This window comes from Phyllostomus discolor, chromosome 5 (assembly GCF_004126475.2).
Source record: "Phyllostomus discolor isolate MPI-MPIP mPhyDis1 chromosome 5, mPhyDis1.pri.v3, whole genome shotgun sequence".
Lineage (NCBI taxonomy): Eukaryota > Metazoa > Chordata > Mammalia > Chiroptera > Phyllostomidae > Phyllostomus > Phyllostomus discolor.
This window is the reverse complement of record NC_040907.2, coordinates 92,638,225-92,662,506: the sequence shown is the minus strand read 5'-3', so window position 1 is coordinate 92,662,506 and position 24,282 is coordinate 92,638,225. Positions and strand designations below refer to the sequence as shown.

Here is a 24,282-nt window from a genome sequence, read left to right as displayed (position 1 = left end):
CAAATCTGTGGAAGAAGCACCAGCATTTTTTATAAATAAATAGCTATTTTAAGAACACTATGCCAAAGGCAGCCATTAGCAAGTATATTTTTAGGAGATGAGTTTACACATCCCTGGCTGATGTGGTTCAGTGGATTGAGCGCTGGCTTGCAAACCAGAGGGTCACTGGTTCAATTCCCAGTCAGGGCACATACCTGGATTGTAGGCCACCTCCCCAGTGGGAGGTGCATGTGAGGCAACCATACATTGATGTTTCTTTCCCTCCCTTACTTCCTCCCTTCCCCTATCTCTAAAAATGAATACATCTTTTTTTTTTAAGAAGAGTTTACATGTGACTCCATGGGGCACTAATTTTTATTTAGTGAAATGAATAGTGTAAATTTCCCTTTTATTTTTTTAGTATTGTTATACTATTACAGTTGTCCCAGTTCTTCCCCTTTTTCCCTCCTTTGCCGAGCCACCACCCCCAGTCCCACTCCCACAGTTAGTCCTCACACTGTTGTCTACGTACATAGGCCATTCATATATGTTCTTTAACTGATCCCTTCCCCTTCTTTCCACCATTAACTCCCTCCCACCTCTGGCAACTGTCAGTCTGTTCATGTTTCCATGTCTCTGGTTTTATTTCACTCATTAGTTTATTTTGTTCATTATATTCCTCTTATAAGTGAGATCACTTAGTTTTTGTCTTTCACCAACTGGCTTATTTCACTTAGAATAATAGTCTCCAGTTCCAATGGTGGTACTATAAAAGCTAGGAGTTCCTTCTTTATTTCTGCTCCATAGTATTCCATTGTGTAAATGTACCACAGTTTTAATCCACTCATTTAATGGTAGGTGTTTCCAGCACTTGGCTATTGTAAACAGTGCTGCTACGAACATGGGGACATATAGTTGCTTTTGAATTGGTGATTGGGATTCTTCGGGTATGTTCCCAGCAGTGGAATCGCTGGGTCAAAAGGAAGTTCCATTTTTAATTTTTTGAGGAAATTCCAGCTGTTTTCCACAGTGGTTACACAAGTCTGCATTCCCACCAACAGTGTCCTAGGGTTCACTCTTCTCCACATACTCCACATCACTTGTTGTTTGTTGATTTATTACTGATTCATTCTGACAGGTGAGGTGATACCTCATTGTGGTTTTAATTTGCATCTCTCTGATGGCTAGTGATGTTGAGCATTTTTTCATAGGATTATGGGCCATCTGTATGTCTTCCTTGGAGAAGTGTCTATTCATATCCTTTGCCCATTTTTTAAATGTCTTCCTCACATTGAGTCTTATGGGTTCTTTATATATTTTGGAGATTAAAACCTTGTACAGGAGTTCCGGCCAAGATGGAGGCAGACGTAGACACACTTTGCCTCCATGCAGAAATGCAAGAAGGACAACAATAAATCTGTAAACAAAAACCAACCAGAACTGCCAGAAAAATCAAACTGTATGAAAGTCCAACAACCAAGGAGTTAAAGAAGAAACATTTATCCACACTGGTAGGAGGGGCAGAGATGGGCAGCTGGGGCAGAAGGATGTGTGGAAAGGCAGTAGCTGAGGGAATGGATAGATGAGGCAGTGGCTGGCAGACCAGGTGGTCCCATATTTGCATGCAGATAAACCAGGAGAAACAACTGGGGAGTGAGACAGATCACACAACCTAGGATTCCAGCATGGGGAAAGAAAGCCTCAAAACCTGTGGCTGTAAAAACCTATGGGGGTTGCAGCAGTGGGAGAAACTCCTAGCCTCACAGGAGCGTTCACTGGAGAGAGGCACAGAGTCCTAGAATGTACACAAGCCCACCCACCTGGGATTCAGCACCAGAAGGGCCCAATGTGCTTGTGGGTAGCAGAGGAAGTGACTGAAAGCCAGCCGAGAGCTGAGCAAGTGGCACTGTATCCTCTCAGACCCCTCCCCCCAATACAGTGCCACAACACAGGGAAGTGGGTTGCCCCACCCTGGCAAATACCTACGGCTCCGCCCCTTACAATGTAACAGGTGCGATGACATAAAGAAACATAGCCCTGATGAAAGAACAGATCACAACTCCAGAGAAAGAACTAAGTGATGAGGAGATAGCCAACCTATCAGATGCAGAGTTCAAAACATTGGTAATCAGGATGCTCACAGAAATGGTTGAGTATGGTCACAAAACAGAGGAAAAAGTGAAGGCTACGCAAAATGAAATAAAGAAACACATACAGAGAACCAACTGTGAAGGGGAGGAAACTGAGCTCAAATCAACACTTTAGACCAGAAGGAAGAAATAAACATTCAACCAGAACAGAATGAAGAAACAAGAATTTACAAAATAATGAGGAGAGACTCAGGAACCTCTGGGACAATTTTAAACGTTCCAACATCCGAATCATAGGGGTGCCAGAAGGAGAAGAGGAAGACCAAGAAATTGAAAGCTTATTTGAAAACATAATGAAGGAGAACTTCCCCAATCTGGAAAAGGAAATAGACTTCCAGAAAGTCCAGGAAGCTCAGAGAGTCCCAAAGAAATCGGACCCAAAGAGGCACACACCAAGGCACATCAGGATTACACTACCCAAGATTAAAGATAATGAGAGAATCTTAAAAGCAGCAAGAGAAAAGGAGAGAGTTACCTATGAAGGAGTTCCCATCAGACTGTGAGCTGATTTCTCAAAAGAGATCTTGCAGTCAAGAAGGGGCTGGAAAGAAGTATTTGAAGTCATGAAAGGCAAGGACCTACATCCAAGATTACTCTATCCAGCAAAGCTATCATTTAGAATGCGAGGACAGATAAAGTGCTTCCCAGATAAGTTCAAGTTAAAGGAGCTCATCATCACCAAGACCTTATTATATGAAATGTTAAAGGGACTCATCTAAGGAAAAGAAGAAGATAAAAATTATGAATAGTAAAAGGACAACAAACTCACAACTATCAACAATGGAACCTTAAAATAAAAGAAAAGCAAACAAACTAAGCAAGCAACTAGAACAGGAAGAGAATCAGAAAAGACCGATACCATATGATCTCAACTTTAACTGGAATCAACCGACAAAACAAACCATCAAGCAAAATATAATCATAGACATTGCAATTAAGAACAGTCTGACAGTAACCAGAGGGGAGGTTGGAGGGGATAATGGGAGGAAAGGGGGAAGAGTTTTTAGGAACAACTGTAAAGAACACATGGACAAAACCAGGGTGGGGGTGGAATCAGGGCAGGGAGATGAGGATGGCTGCGGCCGGGGCAGAGGTGGGGGAAAATGCAGACAACTGTACGTGAACAACAATAAAATAAAATAATTAAAAAGTATGTTCTTCTTACATGGTTCAATGTCTCTAAAATAATGAAAAATAATATGAGATATTTTTAAAGAACAGAAAAAAACAAGAAATGGAGATCACATGGAGGGTTATCAGCAAGGAGGAGGCAGAATTCGGGAAAAGGTACAGAGAACAAGCGTAAATGGTAGGTACAAAATAGGGGGAGGTTAAGAATAGTATAGGAAATGGAGAAGCCAAAGAACTGATGATGCAGGGAATGCTGGTGGTGGGGTGGAGTGCATGCTGGAGGGGAATAAAGGGGAGAAAAAGTGGGATAACTGTAATAGTATAATCAGTAAAATATACTTAAAAATAAATTTCTTTACATAACAAAAAGATAAATAAAATATAACCCTGTCTGATGTATCATTGGCAAGTATGTTCTTCCATATAGCGGTTCCCTTTCAATTTGATGATGGTTTTTTATTGCACAGAAGGTTTGTAATGTGAAGTAATTCCCTTTTTTAATGTTTTCCTTTATTTCCCTTGTCATAGAAGATATATTAGCAAAAATATTGCTACAGGGGATACCTGAAATTTTACTGCTTATGTTTTCTTGTAGGACTTTATGGTATCACAACTTATATTTAAGTCTTTTATCCATTTTGAGTTTAGTATGATGTAAGTTGGTAGTCTAGTTTCATTTTTTATTTTTTTTGCATGTACCAGTCCAGATCTCCCAAAACCATTTTTTGAAGAGGCTATTTTTACTCCATTTTATGGTCTGGGCCCTTTTGCCAAATATTAAATTACAATATTGACATGGGTTTATTTCTGGGCTCTCTATTCTGTTCCATTGATCTATGTGTCTGTTCTTATGCCAGTACCAGATTGTTTTGATTACAGAGACCTTATAGTATAGTTTGATATGAGGTATTTTGATCCCTCCAACTTTGTTGTTCTTTCTCAAGATTGCTGAGGCTATTAGGAGTGTTTTTTAGTTCCATATAAATTTTTGAAATATTTGTTCTATCTATGAAATATGCCATTGGTGTTTTCGTAGGGATTGCATAGAATCTAGAGATTGCTTTGGATAGTATGGACATTTTAATTAGCTATTTTTTCCAATCCATCAACACAATATATGCTTCCATTTATTTGTATCTTCCTTTTTTTCTTAAGTGTTCTTTAGTTTTCCAAGCACAGGTCTTTTACCTCCTTGGTTAAATTTATTCCTAGGTACTTAATTTGTCTTGTTGCTGTAGTAAGTGGTTTTTCCTAGTTTCTCTTTCTGATGTTTCATTGCTGGTGTACCAAAAATACTCAGCAAAGTGAAAGTAGAGGGAGCATACCTCAATATAATAAAAGCCATGTATGAGAAACCTACTGCCAACATCATACTCAATGGGCAAAAACTAAAAGCTTTCCCCCCAAGATCAGGCACAAGACAAGGGTGTCTGCTTTTACCACCCTTATTCAACATTGTACTCAAAGTTCCAACCACAAGATCAGACAAGAAAAATAAATAAAAGGCATCCAAATTGGAAAGGAGGAAGTAAAGCTGTCATTATTTGCACACATGATAGTGTACACAGAAAACCCTAGAGCCTCTGCCGAAAAACTACTCAACCTACCTCAAAATGACCTCAATTTCTGAATATTTACTTTGTATCCCACTATTTTGCTAAATTCACTTATTAGGGCATCTTTAAAAGTTCCACTACCCAAATTATAGGGGTACCAGAAGGAGAAGAGGAAGAGAAACAAATTGAAAACTTATTTGAACTAATAATGAAGAACTTCCCCCAGTCTGGCAAAGGAAACAAACTTCCAGGAAGTTCAGGAAGCTCAGAGATTCCCAAAGAAATTGGACTGAAGGAGGAGCACACCAAGGCACATCATAATTAGATTCACCAAGATTAAAGAGGAGAATCTTAGAAGCAGCAAGAGAAAAGGAGTCAGTAAACCACGAAGGAGTTCCCATCAGACTGTCAGCTGATTTCTTAAAAGAGACCTTGCAGGCAAGAAGGGGGTGGAAAGAAGTATTCCAAGTCATGAAAGGCAAGGACCTACATCCAAGATTACTCTGTCCAGCAAAGCTTTCATTTAGAATGGAAGGGCAGATATAGTGCTTCCCAGATAAGGTCAAGTTAAAGGAGTTCATCATCACCAAGACCTTATTATATGAAATGTTAAAGGGATTTATCTAAGAAAAAAGATAAAATATGAACAGAAAAATGACAGTAAACTCAGTTATTAGTAACCACACCAAAAACAAAAATAAACTACATAAGCAAACAAGTAGAACAGGAACAGAATCACAGAAATGGAGATTGCATGGAGGGTTATCAGCAGGGGAGTGGGACGGGGAGGAGAGGGTGAAAAGGTACAGAGAATAAGTAGCATAAATGGTGGGTAGAAAATAGACAGGGGGAGTTTAAGAATGGTATAGGAAATGTTGGTCCTGGCTGGCATAGCTCAGTGGATTGAGCATGGGCTGCGAACCAAAGTGTCTCAGGTTCGATTCCCAGTCAGGGTACATGCCTGGGTTGCAGGCCATGACCCCCAGCAACCGCACATTGATGTTTCTCTCTCTTTCTATCTCCCTCTCTTCCCTCTCTAAAAATAAATAAATAAAATCTTTTTAAAAATAAAAAGAATGGCATAGGAAATGTGGAAGCCAAAGAACTTACAAGTATGACCCATGGGCATGAACTAAAGGTGGGGAATGTGGGTGGGAGGTGGTATGCAGGGTGGAGGGTAATAAAGGGGAGAAAATGGGACAAGTGTAATAGCATAATCAATAAAATATATTAAAAACTAAATAGTGAAATAATAGGAAGAAAATTGAAGAAAAAGAAAAAATGCTTAAAAGCTATGCAGGAGAAAAAAATAACACAAATAATGAAAGTGAGGTGGCGTTTGCCTCAGCAGAGTCTAGTGTTTGCCTACTGTCTTCTCCTTCTGGATTTGTCTCTGATAATGTCAGATGGTGTCCCAGTCTAGCTTTAGAAAGCATGTTCAAGGCTTCAAGGAAACAGTCTGTGGCTGTTTCCTTTAGGTTTGGCTGGTCCTACCTGGTCTGCCCTGCTGGCTTTTTATCAGCACAAGGCCCAGGGATGGCTCATCTAATGTCTGACAGCACCACATGTATCACCTCTATCTGCCTCTAGAGGGGGTTTCTGGTGCTATTGGGAAGATGGTATCCCTGGTTCTCCCTTGGGAGGCACTGTTCAGTCTTCAGAGAAGATGATGGGTGTGTTCCCCTGCCTCTGCATTACCCATCTTGTTCTGTCCCAGATTATCTCCCAATAATGTATAGTTTCTGATGACTTAGCTGTCCATGTCCTGTGAGTGGCCCACAGGACATGCAAAAGGGTCAGTTCTTCCCTGCTTGGTACTGATGGTAGCTCTGTAGAACAGCCAAGGCTGGGCAGTGCCCTTAGTACTGCTTGCTGTGCCAATTTGTAATCTCTCTTCTCTGCCATTTTCCAGTGGAATAGGGCTTGAGAAGGAATCACTGTAGCTTGTCACATCTGATAAAACTTTATAAAGGGCTCTTTAAGCGATTTTCTTTCCCCTGTGGATATGTGCCCAGAAGGGGGTTCTTGAGCTTGGCCCTACTGTTCTGAGGAATTTACAATCCTGCAGGTGGGGATCAGGCACACCTTCCTTTTCCCAGAGGTTAGGACTCCATGGTGTGAGGGGACCTGCCTGGCTGGAAAGAATCTTAGATGCTCAGCTCTTGCTTATCTAACTTTCAGCCCACTGCTCTCACAGGAAGCTCAGACCCAAGCTCTCCATTCTGTTAGCAGCCCCCCCCCCCCCCCGTCACCTACCCCTGCCCCACCCCGCTGGCCAGCTGTGCTAGATGGGGCCCTACAATCCCCTTGCCATGCAGCTTTCTAATTTTCCTGCTGGATTCTATGGGTATGACTGCACTTTCAGTCTGGTTTCTTTGCTGGCAGGACAGCTGCATTCATGTAACCCTAGCCCAGCCACACTCCTGTTCCCTTTTCAAAAAGTCAGTATGTAGCACCCAACTGCAGCACTGAGTCATCGCCTAGTTCTCCACGTACTCTACCTCTCCAAAAAGCAACAAGTCTCTTAATCACCTCTGGCCACAGCCAGCCAAATTGTTGGAGCCAACAATTTTAGGAGATAGAATTTCTCTCTGGAACTCCCCTGGTTGGGGCTGCAGCAGTGGGTATGCTGCTCACTGTGTGTGTGCAGCCTGAGATCCCTAGGATCCATATATCCTCACAAGTTTCTCCTGAATAAGGTTGGAGATTCCCTATGTGGGACTAGGGCCCCCCACTCTGGGAGGAGAGGGAGCTACTAAGCTGCATTTTCTGCCTGGTCTCTCCTTTGCTGCAGGTGCCTTGAACAGGATATTTCCCCTTCAACTTATAACATCTCTTACCAGCATCCTCTGTACTCCTTGGCTTCAAAAATTCATATTAACTGAGATTCTGTTGATTGTTAGATCATTTGTAGGAATATCAGCCAAAAATCTATGCTGGGAACACAAGCAAGTGGGCTCAGCTTCTACCTACTAGGCTGCATTCATCCTCACCCTGAACTTTACTCTTTTTAATTCCAAGGTTTTTTTCTTTTTAATTTTTATGGATTTATTGGGGTGACATTGGCTAATAAAATTATATAGGTTTCAGATACACAATTCTGTAATACATCATCTGCATATTGTATTGTGTGTTCACCACCCCAAGTCAAGGGTCTTTTCATCACAATCCTCTCTTTACTTCTACCTCTCACTCCAGCCCCTTTCCCTGTGGCAATCACCACATTGTTGTCTGTGTCTATAATTTTGTTTGTTTGTTTGTTTGGTTTGCTTAATCTCTTCACCTTTTTCACCCGGACCCCACCTCTCCTCTCAGACAGCCATCAGACTGTTCTCTGTATCTGTGAGTCTGTTTTTATTGTGTTTGTTAGTTTATTTTATTAGATTCCACATGTAAGTAAAATCACATGGTACTTGTCTTTTCCTGACTGGCTTATTTCACTTAGCACAATACTTTCTAGGCCCATTGTTATCACAAAAGGTAAGATTTCCCTTTTTTATGGCCAAGTAGTATTCCATTGTATAAATATACTACAGCATTTTTTATTCACGGATGGGCACTTGGGCTGCTTCCAAATGTTGGCTCTTGTGAATAACACTGCAATAAATGGTGTGCATATGTTCTTTCACATTAGTGTTTCGTGTATCTTCAGATGTAGTCCCAGAAGTTAAATCTCTGTGTCATAAGGCAGTTCCATTTTTAATCTTTTTACAATGTTACTCAGTTGCGGTTGTTTTTCCCCCCATTGCCCTTCTATGCCCTGTCCAACCTGCGCTCCCAAAGACAATCCCAAGCCCATTGTTCTTGTCCATGGGTCCTTTGTACATGTTTACTTGACCCTTCCCCTTCTTTCCCCTGATATCCCCCTCCCCAACTACCATCTGGTCACTGTCAGTTTGTTCTTTATTTCCGTGTCTTTGGTTCTTTTTTGCTCATTTCCTTGCTTTGGTGCTTATGTTCCACTTACAGGCGAAATCTATAGGTATTTGTCTTACAGGTATTTGTCTTTCACTGCCTTGCTTATTTCACTTAGCATAATACTTTCTAGTTCTATCCACAGATAGGAGTTCTTTCTTTTGGCTGTGTAGTATTCCATTGTGTAAATGTACCACAGTTTTTGATCCATTCATTTATTGATGGGCACTTAGGCTCTTTTCCAGCACTTAGCTATTGTAAATTGTGCTGCTATGAACATAGGGGTGCATAGGTTCTTTTGAACTGATGTTTCAGAATTCTTAGGGTATAATCCCAGTAGTGGAATTGTCAGGTCAAAAGGCAGGTCAAAAGGCAGTTTTAGTTTTCTGAGGAAATTCCATACTGTTTTCCACAGTGGCTGCACCAGTCTGCATACCCACCAACAGTCTACTAGGGTTCCCTTTTCTCTACAAGTTTGTCCACACTGATTGTTTGTTGATTTGTTAATGATGGCCATTCTGACTGGTGTGAAGTGGTATCTCATTATGGCTTTAATTTGCATCTCTCTGATGGCTAGTGATGTTGAGCATCCATTCAATGCCTAGGGACCCTCTGGATGTCCTCCTTGGAGAGCTGTCTGTTCAGGTCCCTTGCTCATTTTTTAATTAAATTGTGTGTCTTCTTGGTGTGGAGTAGTGTGAGTTCTTTCTATATTTTGATCAAAGGTTATAGATCAAACCTTTGTTCAAGGTATCATTGGCAAATATGTTTTCCCATAAGGCTCATTCCCTTTTAATTTTGTTGATTTTTTTTAGCTGTGCAGAAACTTTTTTATTTGATGTAGTCCCATTTGTTTATTATTTTCTTTATATCAGTAGCCCTCTAGGATGTATCAGTGAAAATATTGGTGTGTGGGATACCTGAAATTTTTCTGCCTGTGTGCTCTTCTGAGACTTCTATGGTGTCATGATTTATATTTAAGTCTCTTATCCATCTTGAGTTTATTTTCCTGTATGGTGTAGGTTGGTGGTCCAATTTCACTCTTGCATGTACCTGCCTAGATCTTTCAGCACCATTTGTTGAAGAGGTCATTTTTACTCCATTTTATGCTTCTTCTCCCTTTGTGAGTATTAATTGACCATAGAGACTTGGGTTTATTTCTGTGCTTTCTATTCTGTTCCATTGATTTGTGTGTCTGTTTTTATGCCAGTACCAGCCTGTTTTGATTACAGTGGCCTTGTAATATATAGTTTGATATCAGCTATTGTGCTCCCTCCTACTTTGTTTTTATTTCTCAAAATTGCTAAGGCTATTTGGGGTCATTTATGGTTCCATTTAAATTTTTGAAGTGTTCTATATCTGTGAAATATGTCATTGGTATTTTAATAGGGATTGCATTGAATCTATAGATTGCTTTGGGTAGTATGGACATTTTAATGATGTTAATTCTTCGGGTCCGTGAACACGGTATATGCTTCCATTTATTTGTATCTTCCTTAATTTCTTTCTTCAGTGTTCTGTACTTTCTAACTACAGGTATTTTACCTCCTTGGTTAGGTTTATTCCTAAGTACTTTATTTTTCTTGTTGCTACAATAAATGGGATTTCCCCCCTAATTTCTGTTTCTAATATGTCATTGTTGGTGTACAAAAATGCTTTCAATTTCTGAATTGACTTTGTATCCTGTTGTTTTGCCAATTTCACTTACTAGGCCAAGAATTGTTTTTGGTGGATTCTGTAGTATTTTATATGTACCCTATCATGTCATTTGCAAACAGTGACAGATTTGCTTCCTTTTTTTTTTTTCCAATTTGGATGCCTTTTATTTCTTTTTCTTGTCTACTCACTGTGGCTATTCAATACGGTGTTGACTAGAAGTGTTAAAAGTGGACACCTTTGTCTTGTACCTGATCTTGGGGGGGAAGCTTTTAGTTTTTGCCCATTGAGTATGATGTTGACAGCAGGTTTCTCGTATATGGCCTTATGGTATATTTTGAGGAATGTTCCCTGTATTTCACTTTGCTAAGTTTCTTTATCATTAATAGGTGCTATACTTTCTCAAATGCTTTTGCACCATTTATTGATATGATCATGTGATTTTATCCTTCATCTTGTTTAAGTGATGTATTATATTTATTGATTTGTGAATATTGGACCATCCTTGCATTCCTGGTATGAATCCCACTCAATCATGGTGTGTGATCTTTTTAATGTATTACTTATTCCAGTTTCCCCATATTTTCTTCAGGATTTTAGCATCTCTGGTCATCAGCGATATTGGCTTATAGTTTTCTTTCTTTGTTGTATCTCTATCTGGTTTTAGATTTAGGAAGATGCAGGTCTTGTGAAAAGAGGTTGGGAGTCTTCTCTCTTCTTGGATGGTTTGGAATAGTTTGAGCAGGATAGGGATTAGCTCTTTCCTGAAGGTTTGGTAAATTTCTCCTGTGAAGCTGTACAGTCCAGGGCTTTTGTGTGCTGAGAGTTTTTTGATTACTGCTTCAGTTTCACTAGCTGTTATTGGTCTGTTGGGGCTTTCTGCTTCTTTCTGATTTAGTTTTGGAAGATTACTATATGTTTCTAGAAATTTGTCCATTTTGCCCAGGTTTTCAAGTTTCTTGGCTTATAGTCATCCATAGTAATTTCTTACAATCCTTTGTATTTCTGTGGTATTAGTTGTAATTTCTCCTCTTTTGTTTCTGATTTTATTTATTTGGGTCCTCTTTTTTTGATGAGTCTGGCTAAAGGCTTGTTGATTTTATTTATCTTTTCAAAGAACCAGCTTCTGGATTTATTTATCCTTTGAATTGTTCTTTTAGCCTCTATGCCATTTAATTCTGCTATGATCTTGATTATTTCCTTCCTTCTACTTGTCTGGGCTTTGTTTGTTGTTATTTCCCCAGTTCTTGTAGTTGTAGGTTAGGTGTGTATTTTCAATTTTTCTCTCTTTTTTAGGTAGGTCTGTTTTACTGTGAACTTCCCTCTCAGGACTGACTTCACTGTGTCCCGTAGGTTTGGGGCTGATGTGTGTTCATTTTCATTTGTTTCCAGAAACTTTTTGATTTTTTTCTTGATTTTCTTGTTAATCCATTTATTGTTTAATAGCATGTTATTCAGTCTCCATGAATTTGACTGTTTTTGAGTTTTGCTTTTGATTGGTTTCTAGTTTAAGGCCATTGTGATCTATGAAAATGCTTGATGTGATTTCAGTTTTCTTGAATTTGTTGGGGCTTGTTTTGTATTCTACTATGTGGTCTATCTCTGAGAATGTTCCATGTGCATTTGAAAAGAATGTATATTTTCCTTCTTTGATGTGAAAGGTTCTGTACATTATCAGTTAAGTCCATTTGATCTAGGACATTGTTCAATGCTGCAATATCTGTGTTGATATTTTGTTTGGAACATCTATCCATTTTTGATAGTGGGGTGTTAAAATCCCCTCGTATAGGTGTGTTGCTGTCTATATCTTTCTTGAAGCCCTCCAAGATTTTTTTTATATATTTGGGTGTTCCTATGTTGGATGCATATATGTTTACAATCTTTATGTCTTTTTGATGAATTCTTCCCTTCAGTATTATGAAGTGACCTTATCTGTGTCTTTTTATGGCCTTTGTTTTGAAGTCTGTTTTTTTCAGATACAAGTATTGTTATACCAGCTTTTTTTTTTCTGTCTATTTGCTTGGAATATTTTTTTCTAGCCCTTCACTTTCAGTCTGTGTAGGTCTTTTGTTCTGAGGTGGGTCTCTTGTAGGCAGCATTGGTACATGTCATGTGTTCTTATCCATTCAGCTATCCTGTGTCTTTTGATTGGAGCATTTAATCCATTTACATTCAGGGTTATTATTGATAGGTACTTATTCATTGCCACTTTTCCCCTTTATACCTGTATTTCTCTCTCTCACATTTTTCATTTTCTTAAAGCATTCCCTTTAGCGTGTCTTGCAATGCTGGGTTGATGGAGGTGTATTCCTTTAGCCTTCTTTTGTCTAGAGAACTCCTTATTTCACCTTATATTTTAAATGTGAGCCTGGCTCAGTAGAGTATTCTTGGTTCAGGCCTCTGCTTTTCATTACTTGGACTATTTTGTGCTTTCCCCTTCTGGCTTGTAGCGTTTCTGTTGAGAAATCAGCTTCTAGCTTTACTGGGGCTCCCTTGTATGTTACATTCTGTTTCTCCTTTTTTCCCTTTAAGATTCTCTCTTTGTCTTTGAATTTTGCCATTTTAATTATGATGTGTCTTGGAGATGGGCCTCTTTGGGTTCATCTTGATTGGAAAGCACACCCCTCTGTGCTTCCTGGACTTGGGTGTGTTTTTCTGTCATCAAATTAGGGGTGTTTTCTGTCATTACTTTTTCAAACAGGTTTTCTATCACTTGCTCTTCTTCTTGTCCTTCTAGTATCCCTATTATACAGATATTATATTTCATGTTGTCCTGCAACTCTCTTAATGCCTCTTGGTTCTTTTTGAGTCTTTTTTTCATTTCATTGCTCTGTCTGGTAATTTTTTGTACCTTGTCCTCCAGCTCACTGATTTGATCCTCTGCTTCATGTAACCTTTTAAATCTGTCTACTGTGTTCTTCATTTCAGGTACTGTATTTTTCATATCCTCCTGTCTCTCATTGATAGTTTCTATGTCCTTTTTCATGCTAGTATATTCACATTAAGTTTATTGAAGCTTCCCTGGAGTTCTTTGAAGTTCTCACTGACCTCCTTCAGCGTCCTTATAACCATTATTTTGAACTCAATGTCTCTAGTTTGGTTGCCTCAACTTCATTTAGCAGTCATTCTTGGGGTTCCTTTTTTCCTTTCTGTTGTGGGTTGTTTCTTCATCTCTCCATTTTAGTTGACTCTTCTGGTTTTTTCCTTTTTGTCAAATTTATCTTCTTTGACTCCCTATCTTTATGATGTGATCTTCTGTGTTAGGAGACCTGTGGGACTCAGTGGTGCATTCTTCATGATCATCTGGGCTTGATGCTCTTGCACTGCCCTTTATGCCTTTTATGTGGTTATAACTGGGTTTTGGTTGCTGTTGGGTCATTCTTCAGTGAGTTCTTCCCTCTGTGTGACTGAGAGTTACTCCGCCTGCCAAGTTTTGTGTACTGTTGTACAGGTGCTGCTAGAACAAAAACCAAAGAGCCCAGGAAACAGATCCACACCTGCACAGATATCCCCCACCCACAAATACACTATCAACAATCAGTGTGTTCATATTAATAAAGGTGTAAAGAGATTAAGACTATTTTAAGGAAAAAGAAACAAATATGAGATGACTAAATGAAAGAAAAGAGATTTTGTGATATAGAGGGAGGGGCAATAATAAAAGTAGGATATAGAGACAAGGCAAAGAAAAAAATAAAATTTACTTGGTAACTAAAAAAGGGAGGAGGGAAGGTAGAATGGAGTAAGAGAAGAAAAGCATGTAGTATTAGGTTAAACCAAATTTAAATTAAATATATATATTCATATATAGCTAATGAAAAAAACAGACAACAAATATATGTGTGTATAATATGGTCCTAATTGTAGAAAAATCTCTATCCCAGAGATATCAACAACCAATGAGCTAAGATTTATATAGGTGGAATGGGAATAAGAGAGCACAAGGAAAGAAAAAAAAGCTGAAGAGATGTCTAGAGGAAAGAGAAGTTATTTTGAAAGCATACAGGGAGAAGGAATACTAAGAGTGCAGGATGAAAACTCAGCTAAGAAAAGGAAATGCTAACATTTAAAATGAAAACAGGGAAGACCAGGAGGAAGGCAAAAATGGAGTGAGAGAGGGAAACAGTGAAATTTGAGACTTGAAATACAAAGATAGTCTCTATCTAGAATAAGATTGAAGAACTGCAACATCCACCACCATATCTACTACCTGTGAGCACAGATTGATAAAGGTGGAGAGAGAATAAGAGTATTTTTTAAAATACATTTTATTCATTATGCTATTACAGTTGTCCCATTTTTCCCCTTCACTCCCCTACACACCCTCTCCTACAAACATTCCCCCTTTAATTAATGTCCATATCTCATACTTATAAGTTCTTTATCTTCTACATTTCCCATACTATTCTTACCCTCCCCGTCTATTTCCTACCTACCATCTATGCTGCTTATTCTCTGTACTTTCCCCCCTCTCTCCTCCCACTCCCCTGTTGATAATTCTCCATGTGATCTCCATTTCTGTGATTCCGTTCCTGTTCTAGTTGTTTGCTTATTTTGTTTTTGTTTTTGTTTTAGGTGTGGTTGTTAATAATTGTGAGTTTGCTGGCATTTTACTGTATATATTTTTCTTCTTCTTTTTCTTAGATAAGTCCTTTTAACATTTCGTAAAACAAGGACTTGGTGATGATTAACTCCTTTAACTTGACCTTATCTGAGGAGCACTTTACCTGTGCTTTCATTCTAAATGAAAGCTTTGCTGAACAGAGTAATCTTGGATGTAGGTCCTTGCCTTTCATGACTTGGAATACTTCCTTCCAGCCCCTTCTTGCCTGCAAGATCTCTTGAGAAATCAGCTGACAGTCTTATGGGAACTCCTTTATAGAGAACTGTCTCATTATCTCTTGCTGCTTCTAGGATTCTCTCCTTCATTTTAATCTTGGGTAATGTAATTATGATGTGCCTTGGTATGTTCTTCCTTGGGTCCAACTTCTTTGGGACTCTCTGAGCTTCCTGGACATCCTGGAAGTCTGTTTTCTTTTCCAGATTGGGGAAGTTCTCCTTCATTATGTTTTCAAATAAGTTTTCAAATTCTTGCTCTTTTTGCTCCTTCTGGCACTCCTATGATTTGGATGTTGGAATGTTTAAAGATGTCCTGGAGGTTCCTAAGCCTCTCCTCATTTTTTTGAATTCTTGTTTCTTCATTCTGTTCTGGTTGAATGTTTCTTTCTTTTTTCCAGTCCACACCATTGATTTGAGTCTCGGTTTCCTTCCCATCATCGTTGGTTCCCTGTACATTTTCCTTTATTTCACTTAACATAGTGTTCATTTTTCCATTTAATTTGCAACCATATTCAGCCAATTTTGTGAGCATCCTGATTACCAGTGTTTTGAATTGTGCATCTGGTAGGTTGGCTATTTCTTTGTTACTTAGTTGTAGTTTTTCTGGAGCTTTGATCTGTTCTTTCATTTGGCCTTTTTTTTTTTCTCTAAGTGAACCTGTTTTGTAGTTAGGGGCAGAGCCTTAGGTATTCACCAAGGCAGGGCAACTCACGTTGCTGCGTTGTGACACTATATGTGGGGGAGGGGTCCAGGAGGGAACAGTGCTGCTTGCTCAGCTCTCTTCTGGATTCCAGTCATTTCCCCCACTACCCACAATCAAATTTGGCCATTCTGGTGCTCATTCCTGGGTGGGCGGGTTTGCGTACATTCTAGTACCCTATGGGTCTCTCCAGTAAACTCTCCTGTGAGGCTGGGAGTTTTTCCTGTTGCCACCTTAATTCCCACAGGTGTTTTTAGTCAGAGGTTTGAGGCTTTATTTCCCTGTGCTGGAGCCCTAGGTTGAGTTGGAGCCCTGGTCATGTGGTCTGTGTTGCTCCCCAGTTTTTCCTCCCAGTTTATCTGCACACGAATGTGGTACTGCCCACTCCGACACCTCGCTGGGTCTACCAGCTGCAGCCTTCTCGCACCACTCCACAATCTGCTGCCTTGCTGGGTCTGCCATCCGCTGCCTTGTCTCAAGTCCTCTCCACCTGGCTACCCTCTCCACCCCTTTTACTGGTCTGGATGAATGTTTCTTCTTTAACTCCTTGGTTGTCGGGCTTCTATATGGTTCGATTTGCTGTCAGTTCTGGTTGTTTTTTTTTGTTTTTAAATTTCTTGTTGTCCTTCTTTCCCTCTCCATCTTGGTCAGAAGTGAGAATAGAGTATTTTTAAGAGCAGAAGGAAAGTGAGATGACTAATGACAATCACAAATAGTTTTGCAAGGCTGGAGGTGGCAGTAGTAGTAATAGTGTGGAATAGAAACAAGTCATAGCAAAAGAGAAAATAGAATTTAAAACAAATATATGAAGGGGAGGAAGGAGGTAATATGGAATAGAGAAGGGAAGAGTAATATATGAGATTTGAAGTAAACTATGTTATAAAACCTGGTGCCATGTTATGCCCAAACTTGAAGGATATGATATGACTGTTAAACAGCTTTGCAGGAGAGAAGATAGTGTCTTGCTGTGCCTGTCTTTATTTTCTCTGCTTTGCTGGGTTTTGTAAATCAGTCTGGAAGAGCTGTGTAGCATATAGTGTCTGGCAAAGGGCCTTTTCCCTCTTTCCCATGAGGAAATATACACAGCAGAAAACTCCTGGGCCTGACCTGCTGCTCTGCTGAGCCTGTAATTACTCAGGTGGGGGTTGGGTACGCATGTCTGTGAAAGACTCTGGCTGAGTGGAGCAAATCTCAGGCATTCAGCTCCTGCCTTCCAGATCTGAGCCTGCCACTCTCTCTCACAGGATGTTTGGACTGAATACTCTGCTCTGCCCTCTGCTTGTGAACTGTGTTGGGTCAGGTCCTCCTGTTCCTTCAGTTTATTTTGTGCCTCTGAGTTTTTTGGTTAGTAAAGCTGCTGTGTGCTACCCATGTGCACAGGTCACTGCCAAGTCTTGGGCACATCTCCTCTCCCCTTTTAAAAGAGTTTCTCTGTGGCCCCAATGCTGTAGCATGGGTCCCACAGCATCCTGTTCTCCATACACTCCTACTCCCCCAAAATCACACAGTCTTTCACAATCAGGGCTGTCCACCTTACATAGCTTCCAACAATTTCAGATAAAGTTTGTCCCTGAATCTTTCCTGAGTGGTGTTGGAAAGACCCCCTCATATCTGCTATAACACAAGGCAATACTGGAGTGTTATCTCTGCCTCCTTCAGAGGTCCTCAGTCTCAGGCCTGCCTGTTCCTGCCATGCTGTTTCTGGAGCCCACCAGTTTCTGGAGTTCTTTGCTAACCAAAAAACTGACCTAGGCCTTCTCTTGCCACCCCAGTAACTCCAGTAACTCTCTCAGGTCCTCAGCCAATTTACTGCCACCCCGACTCTGTGCAGCTCGCGGTGCTGGCCTGGATAGTGATGGCTGTCCTAGAAAGCACAGGCCGTCGGCCCCCTGGGTTCCTCACAGGCAGGCTGGTGCCTGTGTACTCCTGCACACTCCCCACACTCTCCTCCGAGTATGCTCTCATTCATAGATGCTTTCACTCACTGTCCACTCTTGTGTTCTGACTTAAAATCTCGTCTGTGTCTGGGAGCAGATGAATGGAGCTGCTTGCTACTCTGCTGCCACTTAATCTCAAGTGCCCATTTTAAATTTTTTGAGGTATCTCCATACTGCTTTCCTATACAGTGACTGCACCGTCTGCATTCCCACCAACAGTGTGCTGAGAGTTCCCTTTTCTCTACATCCTGGCCAACCCTTGTTTTGTTGATTTATGGCCGATAGCCATTCTCAAAGGTATGAGATGGTATCTCATTGTGGTTTTAATTTGCATTTCTCTGATGGCTAGTGATGTTGAGCATCTTTTCATATGTTTATGGGCCATCTGTATGTCCTCTTTGGAGAAGTGCCTATTCAGGTCCTTTGCTAATCCATTCTAATTTGGATTTTTGGGGATTTTTTTGGCTGAATTTTGTAAGTTCTGTATAAATTTTGCATATTAAGTTCGTATCTGAAGTATCATTGGAGAATATATTCTCCCATTCAGTGGGTTGTCTTTTCATTTTGTGGATGGTTTCCTTTAATATGGAAAAAATTTAGTTTGATGTAGTCCCATTTGTTTATTTTTCTTTTGATTCTCTTGTCTGAGGAATAATATCAGATAAAATATTGCTAAAAGAAATGTCCAAGTATTAATTAGTATTTTTTCTTGTAGGGCTTTTATGGTTTCAGGTCCAACATTTAATCTTTAGTTCACTTTGAGTTTATTTTTGTTTATGGGGTAAAAATATGGTCTATTTTCATTTTTTTGCACGTAACCGCCCAATTCTCCCAACACCATTTATTGAAGAAACTACCTTTACTCCATTGTATCTTCTTGCCTTTTTCATCAAATATTAATTCGCCATAATGGTATGGGTTTATTTCAGGACTCTGTATCATTGATCTATATGTCCATTTTTATGCCAGTGCCAGGCTATTTTGATTACTAGGGCCTTATAGTATAATTTCATATCAGATAGTATGATTCCTCTAATGTTCTTCTTTCTCAAGATTCCTGAGGCTCTGTGGGGTTTTTTCTGGTTCCATATAAAGTTTTGCAATATTCTAGTTCTGTGAAGTATGCCTTTGATATCTTGATAGGAATTGTATTGCATCCATAGATTGCTTTGGGTAGGATGGACACTTTAATGATGTTAATTCTTCCTATCCATGAAAAACTGATATGCTTCCATGTATTTGTATCTTCAGTTTCTTTCTTCACTGTCTTATAATTTTCTGAGTATAGGTCTTTTACATCCTTAACCTGCTGAGGTTAAATTTATTCCTTGGCTTTTTTTTTATGTAATTATAAATAAGATTGTCTCCTTAGTTTAGTTTCTGATAGTTCATTATTGGGATGTAGAAAGGCAACTGTTTACTGGATATTTATTTTGTCTCCAGGTACTTTAGTGGATTCATTTATCAGTTCTAATAACTTTTTTATGGTCTTTAGGGTTCTTGTTATAAAAGTATCATGTCACTTCTGTCAAGATGGCAGCGTAGGGAGACATGGCTCACCTCTTCACACAACCACATCAAAATCACAACTAAAATATAAAACCACCATCACTCCAAACCATCAGAAACTGAGTTGAATGGAAATCTGACAACTTACTGTGTAATTAAAGAAACCACATGCATCCAGACTGGTAGGAGGGGTGCTGACGTGGAATGGGCTGGTCCCTTACGCTCATGTGGTGGATAAAAGTACAGGAAGGATATCTTGGGAGCAAGGAGTCCCAGCTCCACACCAGGTCCCCCAGTCCAGGGTTCCAGTGCCAGGAAGATAAGTCCCCCCCATCTTCTGGCTACAAAAACGAGTGGGGATTGAGTCGGTGGAAGAAAACTGCTGGAACCCCGAGCAGTTCCTCTTAAAAAAACCCACACATGGACTCACATACTCAGACTCACTATCTCTGAGCACCAGCACCAGGCTAACAGCTTGAAGACATCAGAGGCATAAGGGGAAGAACTGAAGTGTCTGGCATCAAGGCAAGCAGAAGCCATTGTCCTTTTTCTAAACCCTCCCCCTACAAAGCTAGCAAGCTGGTCCCATATCTGAGACCTAGCTAACACTGTTTGACCCACCTTGGTGACTCTGTCCCACCCAGTTTATGGACCCGCCCAAGCTGCTTTTCCATATGATTGGTTGGCCTTGGCTCACGCTTCACAACTTCCTAAATCCTCTCAAACAAGCAACATCAGGCCTCAGTGAGCCCCAGGTGCAGCACTAGCACCAGCCAGCCTGGATTCACAGCTTGACTTTGATTAGAACCCCCAAGCCCAGCACAAGTAGCACCCATCTGAGATTGCTTTACAGTTTGGGCAGGGTGGCCCTTGTCAAAACACAGGTAAAAACTGACTTTGGCTTGCACCACCCAGGAAACCCCAGGGCCAGTGCACCCAGTGGACATCTACAGACCACATAGGAGCACTACTACCTTGTATCACCATCCAGTTTGGATGCCCTTTTTTAAATTATTATTTATTGACTTTTTTTTTAAGACAGAGACATCTATTTGTTGTCCTTATATATGCATTCATTGGTTGCTTTTTGTATATGCTGTTATTGTCATCAAACCTTTAACCTTGGTGTATGGAAACAAAGTTCTAGCCCACTGAGTTACTCTTCCAGAGCTTTTATATTTTTTCTTCTTTTCTGTTTGCTGTGTCTAGCACTTCCAGTACAATATTGAATAAGAGAGGTGAAAAGGACATCCCTGTCTTGTTCCTAATCTTAAGAGAAACCCTTGTATTTTGCTCATTGAGTATTATGTTGGCTGTGGGTCTTCATATATGGCCTTTATTATATTGAGGTATGTTCCCTTTATTCCCACTTCGCTGATAGTTTTTATCATAAATGGATGCTTGATTTTATCAGGTGCTTTTTTTTCTATATCTATGGATATGATCATGTGATTTTTATCCTTCATTTTGTTCATGTGGTGAATCACATTCATTGTTTTGCAGATATTGTATCAACTTTGCATTCATGGAATACATCCCACTTGATCATGGTGTTTCATCATTTTAATGCATTACTGGATCCTGTTTGCTAATATTTTGTTGATTTTAACATCTGTGTTCATCAGGGATATTGGCCCATAATTATCTTTCTTTGTAGTCTCTTTACCTGATTTTGGAATTAGCATAATGCTGGCCTCGGGAAATGAGCTTCAGAGTCTGCCCACTTCTTGAATTTTTTGGAATCATTTGAGGAGAGATGTTCTGTGAACGTTTAATAAAAATATCCTGTGAAGCCATATGATCCAGGACTTTTTTTTCTTGGGACTATTTGTGTTACTGCTCAATTTCACTTGTAATTTGTCTATTTAAACTCTTTCATTCTCTTGATTCAGTTTTTGGAAGATTTTATGTTTGTAGGAACTTACCCATTTTTTCCAGATTGTCCAGTTTGTTGGCATATAGTTGTTATGATATTTTCTTCCAATCCCTAGTATTTCTGTGGAGGTTACTGCTCTTTCATTTTTTATTTTGGGTCTTTTCTCTTTGTTTCTTGATGAGTCTGCTTAAAGATTTGTTGTCTTTTCAAAGAACCAGCTGTTGGTGTCATTGGTCTTTTTTATTGTCATTTTTGAGTCTTTACTGTATTTCTGCTCTGATCTTTGCTTGTTTTTCTTCTTTGCTTTCTTTGTGCTTTGTTTGCTGTTCTTTTTTCCAGGTTTTGTTTTGTAACTATAAAAAGTAAAGTGATTGACCATGAATGTAGATCGTTCTTTACTCAAGGTAGAACTTCACAATTAGACAATGCTAGTTTTAAATGAGTATTTTTGAATAATTCAAAGGAATAATCAGTTACCTTATTTCTAATGATGGTTTGATTTTTTCATTGCAATTCACAGAATCAACAGTAAAGTTTCTGGAAGTTCTTTCTGGGAAAGGTGGAATACTATTGTAATTTCAGTTAAAAAGTCAGCATTGCTAAGTGAAATAAGCCAGGCGGTAAAAGACAAATACCATATGATCTCACCTTTAACAGGAACCTAAACAACAAAACAAAGAAACAAGCAAAATATAACCAATGACACTGAAATAGAGAACAGGCTGACAGTGTTCAGAGGGGAGAGGAGAGGGAATTTCAGGGGAAAAAGGGAAGGGTTTACAGGAACAAGTATAAAGGACACATGAATAAAAAACTAGGGGCAGGTGGAAATGGGAGGGAGGAGGGGAGGGCTGGGTGGGTGGGCTGGGATTGGGAGTAAAAGATAGAAAATTGTACTGCAACAACAATTAAAATGCAATTAAAAAAATAAAAAATTAGAAAAAGTCATCATTTAAGATAAATTAGTTTTTGCGGTAATATTACAAATGTAAATTTAAGTGGAACACACCATCATAAAACCAGTGTCTTTTATAAATTAAGAAAGCTAAAATGATTTATATCTATTTTGTAATGTATCTGAATAAGCTACCTTTCTTTTTCTTAATATATCAGATAGCACTTATTTCCATAAGCAGTTAAATCTGTGTTTGACCAATCAAAACATAAATTGTAGTCCAAATTTACAATGTATATATACACTTATACAGAGAGTCACTGAACTACTAAATTCTTTGATGATATTGATGTTGACTACAAAATAATACTTCAGTGCAGCATGTGCTTTATCTATTTGCTGTCAAATTTTAGAATTGTTTGAGCCTTCGAAGAATTACTTTTGTAAATCAGCTAAGGTGATTTACAATGGTATCTAGCTTCTTTGTAAACAAGTCCTTTATATTATGGCTGCATTTTATTCCAAATCACTTAGAAATCTTTCATCAGAATTTTTGATAAATGGAGTGCCAAAAACACAATGTTTTTGAAGTTTGTAGAAAATTGTAATTATTGGAAATGAAGTTTGCACATAGGAAGACAATGATTTTTATTCCTACAAATGCAAAGGAGGAATTGAACAAATTAAATGACTAGAGCTCAAACAGTGTACTACTTTCATTTTTCTTAATGTATAATTAAATTTAGAACATCGCTTCTTGAAGGAAGAACTTTCTGTTTTCAACTGGGTAAATTTAGGTTCTACACTGACAAGGAATATAATTAAGACTTGTTTTCAGCATCTAAAGTGGCAAAACATTTAAAACAATTTTTGTCTCAAGAAACTATTTGTCAAAGCAGATAATAACAAGTGTTGCCAAGGATGCGATGAAATTGGAACCCTCATACATTACTGGTGGGAATGTAAAATTATCCAAAAGAGTCTGGCAGTTCCTCAGTGGTTAAATGTCTAGTTACCATGTGATTTATCCAGCAATTCCACATCTAAGTATATATACCCAAGAGAAGTTAAAACTCCCATCCACACAAAAACTTATAAGTGAATGTTTGTAACAGCAATATACATAATAGTCCCAAAGTGGAAACAACCCAAATGTCTATCAGCTGATGAATGTATAAACAAAATATGGTATGTCAATACAATGGACTGTTTTCAGCATTTATTTTACTTTTTTGTAGAGTACAGACCTCATTAACTTTTTTTCAATTGAATTTATTTGAGTAACATTGATTAACAAAATTAATACAGGCTTCAGGTGAACAATTCTATAGCACATCATCTCTACACTGTATTGTGTGTTCACTACCCCAAGTTATTATCTGGCACTTAAAAGGGTAAAGTACTGATACATGCTGTAATATGGATGAACCCAGAACACATGTTAAGTGGAAGAAGCCAGTCACAAAGGACAATGTAGTATATGGTTACATTGATATTAAATGTCCACAATAGGTAAATCTATAGACAGAGAAAATACATTAGTGCCACCAGCATAAGGTATATTGGTGGGGTTTCTTTTTGGAATAATGAAAATGTTCTAGAATTGATCGTGATGATGATGCACAAGTCTGTGACTATACTTAAAGCTATTGAATTGTACTGTTTTAAAAAGCTGAATCATGTATTATGTGAATTATATCTCAATAAAGCTGTCAAAAAAAGGGACTCTGTATGGAAGCAGAAGGCAATATTGTAAAACATTTGGGCTGAAATATGTACACATTTCAATGCTAATCCTCTACCAGGTAAATTTGCTCTTATAAACTATTTTTATCAAGTAAAAATATCATCAATTGAGGAAATTGAATCAGTTGAAAAAATCAGCATTCTCAAACTGATAAGAAAGAAGAAAAAAATCCCACTACTCAGGGATAATCTTTGTTAATCTTTTGTTTTCTATCTTTCATATGGATATATCATGGATATAATGTTTCATGAAATTATATACTCTTCCCATTCAGAATATATCAGCTTCCATTCAGAGCTCCCTCCTTTTTCTTAATATATCAGATACCACATTTCCATGTTTGTTCATTTGAGTTCTTATTGTAGGCTATTTGAACATTTCAGTTATATTAG

At 38.9% G+C, this 24,282-nt stretch overlaps 1 protein-coding gene and 1 long non-coding RNA gene across 11 annotated transcripts in view; one reads left to right on the top strand and one right to left on the bottom strand.

The window, feature by feature from the left end:
• Positions 1-24,282, top strand: part of MAK (male germ cell associated kinase) — a 104,658-nt gene that overhangs the window by 28,289 nt on the left and 52,087 nt on the right. The gene's annotated exons all lie outside the window — the stretch shown is intronic.
• Positions 4,998-24,000, bottom strand: LOC118500747. Its single transcript, XR_004903333.1, has 3 exons — positions 23,400-24,000; positions 17,868-17,870; positions 4,998-5,008 (listed from the first exon to the last, which is right to left on the bottom strand). It is a non-coding gene; the product is annotated as an uncharacterized LOC118500747 (long non-coding RNA).